Below are 5,000 nucleotides of genomic sequence, written 5' to 3'. Positions count from 1 at the left end.
GAGTCCCTCTCGCCACGGTCCTCCGTCGCTACGGGCCTGGCACCCTCTGCGGGAAAACGGCCCCGTTCAAGACGAACTTGGACAGGAGCGACCGCGACGAGAAAGCGGAACCTCCCGAACACCACATCTCCCGCCGCCTGAACAACGGCGGGATTCAGTGCTGGGCTTCTTTCCTGTTCGCTCGCCGCTACTAAGGAAATCCTAGTTAGTTTCTTTTCCTCCGCTTACTAATATGCTTAAATTCGGCGGGTGATCCTCCCTGATCTGAGGCCAACGATAAAAAAATGAGGCAGACGCGATATCCGTCAGCGTTACGACGACGCAACCGTCCCGGAGGAACGACGACGGCGTCGATGCGCTCTTCGGACGTCGAGTCCGCCTACTGTGTGTATTGCGCGAAGATCGCGACGATATTAAATCACTCACGACACATAACACGGTGCGTGCGTACACACACGCTCAACCCTCTCTATACATACACCGCCATGCGGCAAAAGTATTTCGAAGAGTCGAGCGCGCCGCTAGCGTATATGTGCGCGATATGAGATATTTCGCATATCATGCACTGTCCGCAGGCGGCACACCGCCGGTCGTTCGACAACGTTTGTGTAAACGTCGTCGCATGATCATCATCACAATCGACACGTGTGTGGTTCATCGTTGATATTTAAACGGACATTGGGACGAGGACTATTAGTCGACGTCACAATGAACCGTCATGTGCGCCCCCGTAAGGGCGCAATGTGGCATTTGTATTTTATACAGCCGGCCCTCAGACAGGAGTGGTCCTGGATGTGTCTCCACGGACCGCAATGTGCGTTCGAAATGTCGATGTTCAAATGTGTCCTGCAGTTCACACTATGACGCGCAGTTAACTGCGTTCTTCATCGACCCGCGAGCCAAGTGATCCACCGTCCAGGGTAATAGTTTTTACACCACTACCGCATGGATAATATTGTGTGTGTTAAATGTTACAAGTTACAAATGTTACATATGTATGTACATACATATATTATGTTTGTGGTATAACGATACACGACACACGATACAAGCGCGCCTACCGCAACAATGACGCTCTCGCGTGTTCTCGTTATGTGCGTTCGATTGACGAGCGCTCTCGTCGAGGTATCAACTCGTGGTAGCGGATTTGTATACCAGTCTACGTTGAAGTTACGACGAGCGCGACGCGAGATACGTTCGTCGGGTGGCGGCGCGAGATGCGCCACCCACCGTCGAACAGAGTCTCTTTTTTGAGTTTTGGGTGTTTAGGATATATAAATATTATCATCACCATCATCGTCCATCATCGTTCATCGTGTGTGTTGTGTGTGCACAACGACAACAAAAACAGCGCGACGACAACAACGACAACACGTTAATGATCCTTCCGCAGGTTCCCCTACGGAAACCTTGTTACGACTTTTACTTCCTCTAAATGATCAAGTTTGGTCAACTTCCCAGCAACGCCGACGGCCGTGAAGCCACCGCGTGTCGGTCCGAAGACCTCACTAAATCATTCAATCGGTAGTAGCGACGGGCGGTGTGTACAAAGGGCAGGGACGTAATCAACGCGAGCTTATGACTCGCGCTTACTAGGAATTCCTCGTTTATGGGGGATAATTGCAAACCCCAATCCCCAGCACGAAGGAGTTTCAGCGGGTTGCCCGGGCCTCTAGGCCAGGGAGAACATGCTGATTCCTTCAGTGTAGCGCGCGTGCGGCCCAGGACATCTAAGGGCATCACAGACCTGTTATTGCTCAATCTCGTGCGGCTCGAAGCCGCCGGTCCCTCTAAGAAGAATTTTAATACGTCGCCAGTGAGTTGCGTGACGGAGCCACGCACACCTAAATGACGACGCCTATTTAGCAGGCTAGAGTCTCGTTCGTTACCGGAATTAACCAGACAAATCGCTCCACCAACTAAGAACGGCCATGCACCACCACCCACCGAATCAAGAAAGAGCTGTTAATCTGTCAATCCTTCCGGTGTCCGGGCCTGGTGAGATTTCCCGTGTTGAGTCAAATTAAGCCGCAGGCTCCACTCCTGGTGGTGCCCTTCCGTCAATTCCTTTAAGTTTCAGCTTTGCAACCATACTCCCCCCGGAGTCCAAAATCTTTGGTTTCCCGGAAGCTGCCCGCCGAGCCATTGTAGTAACGTCGGCGGATCGCTAGATGACATATTTACGGTTAGAACTAGGGCGGTATCTAATCGCCTTCGAACCTCTAACTTTCGTTCTTGATTGATGAAAACACCTTTGGCAAATGCTTTCGCTGATGTTCGTCTTGCGACGATCCAAGAATTTCACCTCTAACGTCGCAATACGAATGCCCCCAGTTATCCCTATTAATCATTACCTCGGAGTTCTGAAAACCAACAAAATAGAACCGAGATCATATTCTATTATTCCATGCACGAAATATTCAAGCAGCATTTTGAGCCCGCTTTGAGCACTCTAATTTGTTCAAAGTAAAATTGTCGGCCCACCTCGACACTCACCGAAGAGCACCGCGATAGGATTTTGATATTGAACCGGCGTATTACCGCCGGCTCACCGACGATATGCTCCGCAGACGTGTCAGTATCACCGCGGATGCGGTGCACCGACAGCGCGGCGCACAAATGCAACTACGAGCTTTTTAACCGCAACAATTTTAGTATACGCTATTGGAGCTGGAATTACCGCGGCTGCTGGCACCAGACTTGCCCTCCAATTGTTCCTCGTTAAAATATTTAAAGTGTACTCATTCCGATTACGAGGCCTCGTAAGAGTCCCGTATCGTTATTTTTCGTCACTACCTCCCCGTGCCGGGAGTGGGTAATTTGCGCGCCTGCTGCCTTCCTTGGATGTGGTAGCCGTTTCTCAGGCTCCCTCTCCGGAATCGAACCCTGATTCCCCGTTACCCGTGACAACCATGGTAGTCGCAGAAACTACCATCGAAAGTTGATAAGGCAGACATTTGAAAGATGCGTCGCCGGTACTGGACCATGCGATCGGCAAAAGTTATCCAGATTCATCAAAATTAACGACTTCAGACGCGGGGCCCTCCGTCGATTGGTTTTGATCTAATAAAAGCACTCATCCCATCACTGGTCAGAGTTCTGATTGCATGTATTAGCTCTAGAATTACCACAGTTATCCAAGTAACTGAGTAAGATCTAAGGAACCAAAACTGATATATTGAGCCATTCGCGGTATCGCCTTAATACGGCTTGCACTGAGACATGCATGGCTTAATCTTTGAGACAAGCATATAACTACTGGCAGGATCAACCAGGGAGCTATCGAATAGAACACGCGCTCGTAGCGCGCACTCCGTCGATCCCGCGCGTCGACGATCCTAGATCACGCCGACGCGTTACGGGCGAGCTCTGTAAAACGTACACACAACACGCACATGTAAATAAATATTTATATGTAGTGTTGTGCGCACATAGAGAGTTTGGGGTCGCCGACGGGCGAACGTTTGAAACGGTTGTATCTCAAACACGTCAAACGTCCGCTGCCCGCCTGCATTTTCAGGACACACTGACGTGGCCCCAATTGGGAACGTTCGTACCGAGACGCGTTCACATTTTATTTAAAAAAACGTTTAACACAATACGGATGTGAAACAATCACGATTCCGCCCGGTGTCTATAGAGTAATGCCTCGCTAGATAGAGGTGTAAGTATAATTTTTCTCGGGACCGCTTCGATTCTATACGGACTCGTGCATACACAACGGTCCGTCGGCCCACACAGTTAAAGAGATTCATCTATCTCTCTCGTTTTATCCGAGAGAATACGAGAGACGACGAACGACGACGACGACGACGACGACGATAGTCGAGTCGTCCTGTCTGTCTGTAACGACGCGACTTTATTACATATATACATAGGTAGCAAAGTCTAGCGTCGTCTCTTTCTCGTACTCTCTATTATCGAACAAACGAGAGTGATGATAAATATTTATGATAGAGCGGACAACGAATAAGAACGCGTTGTCGCCCTAGCCTGCACAGCGGCGGCGCACGAACGAACGAACGAACGAACGAACGAACGAACGAATGCACACTCACGGACGGTACACGAACGAGAGTCGAGAGAGTGTTTTCTTATAGCAAAGATTTTATTCGTCGCGTCGAAAACACTCCGCCGCGGTCAAGCACATACATCACTCTCTACTCGTGATAATCGTACAACTACTTCGTGTGTGCACATATGTTGCTGTGTAGAGTAGAAACACACATGACAACACTAGCACACAGTCCAATTCGTAGACGATTATAACACATAACACATATATATGCACACCGTTTTTTTTTGTTTTCTTTCGGGGTGCATATATATGTGTTTTTCGTGATGATGCGCGCCCGCCGCCCGTCAACAACACAGAGTCGAGTCGCCGAAGTGAGACAACAAACGACGGAGACTGACTCTATGTTGTGAAACAGCTCTATCTCGCGCTCGCACTCGCCGCCGATCGTCGTTTGTCGTGAAACAAATGACGATCGCACCGCTGTACACATATGTCAAATCGTAGAGTCTGTGTCGTCGGGTTTGCGCGTTTCGCCGTGTGTGTGTACATAATAATATACATATGTGTGTTCGACGAGCAGGATTTTGTTTTTGTCCTGTCGATGACACAATTACCCAGACCTCCGACGCCTCACCCCTCACCCCCCCCCAGGCCAAGAGGGGAGGGGGGAGCGGGGGGGGGGGGGGGGCTTAATTTGCTGAATATAGGAGGGTTTTTTCAGTAGTCGGATCGGCAGGGTATTATTACAGTGATAGCGGGTAGACGGGGAGGGAGAGGGGGAGCAAAGGGGTTCAAGGGGGCGGTGGGTGATTAAGGGGAGGGGAGGGGGGAGGGTAGAGGTAGTGCTATGGTGCGTCATTGTGTGATCGTATATTGATTGCAGGAGGGGGTGCATGCGAGCACCCCCCCCCCTCCCCGGTCTTATCACCCCCCCCCCTCCCCCTCCCCCGTCGCCGTTCCCCTTCGTACCACAGTCCCAAAA

The 5,000-nt window shown here is 50.4% G+C and overlaps 3 non-coding genes across 3 annotated transcripts in view; all 3 read right to left on the bottom strand.

The window, feature by feature from the left end:
- Window positions 1-273, bottom strand: part of LOC142986905 (large subunit ribosomal RNA) — a 3,926-nt gene extending 3,653 nt beyond the window's left edge. Inside the window, exon 1 of the ribosomal RNA XR_012960433.1 lies at window positions 1-273. This exon is cut by the window's left edge and continues 3,653 nt beyond it. This is a non-coding gene — a ribosomal RNA (large subunit ribosomal RNA).
- A 493-nt stretch (window positions 274-766) lies between these two features.
- On the bottom strand, window positions 767-923 carry LOC142986901 (5.8S ribosomal RNA). Its single transcript, XR_012960429.1, has one exon. It is a non-coding gene; the product is annotated as a 5.8S ribosomal RNA (ribosomal RNA).
- Window positions 924-1,376: 453 nt separating this feature from the next.
- LOC142986941 (small subunit ribosomal RNA) lies at window positions 1,377-3,278 on the bottom strand. The gene has a single exon (XR_012960467.1). It is a non-coding gene; the product is annotated as a small subunit ribosomal RNA (ribosomal RNA).
- Between the last annotated feature and the right edge of the window lie 1,722 nt (window positions 3,279-5,000).

Source organism: Anticarsia gemmatalis, unplaced genomic scaffold (assembly GCF_050436995.1).
Source record: "Anticarsia gemmatalis isolate Benzon Research Colony breed Stoneville strain unplaced genomic scaffold, ilAntGemm2 primary ctg00000049.1, whole genome shotgun sequence".
Lineage (NCBI taxonomy): Eukaryota > Metazoa > Arthropoda > Insecta > Lepidoptera > Erebidae > Anticarsia > Anticarsia gemmatalis.
The sequence above is the reverse complement of the archived record's forward strand: the minus strand, read 5'-3'. Positions and strand labels throughout refer to the sequence as shown.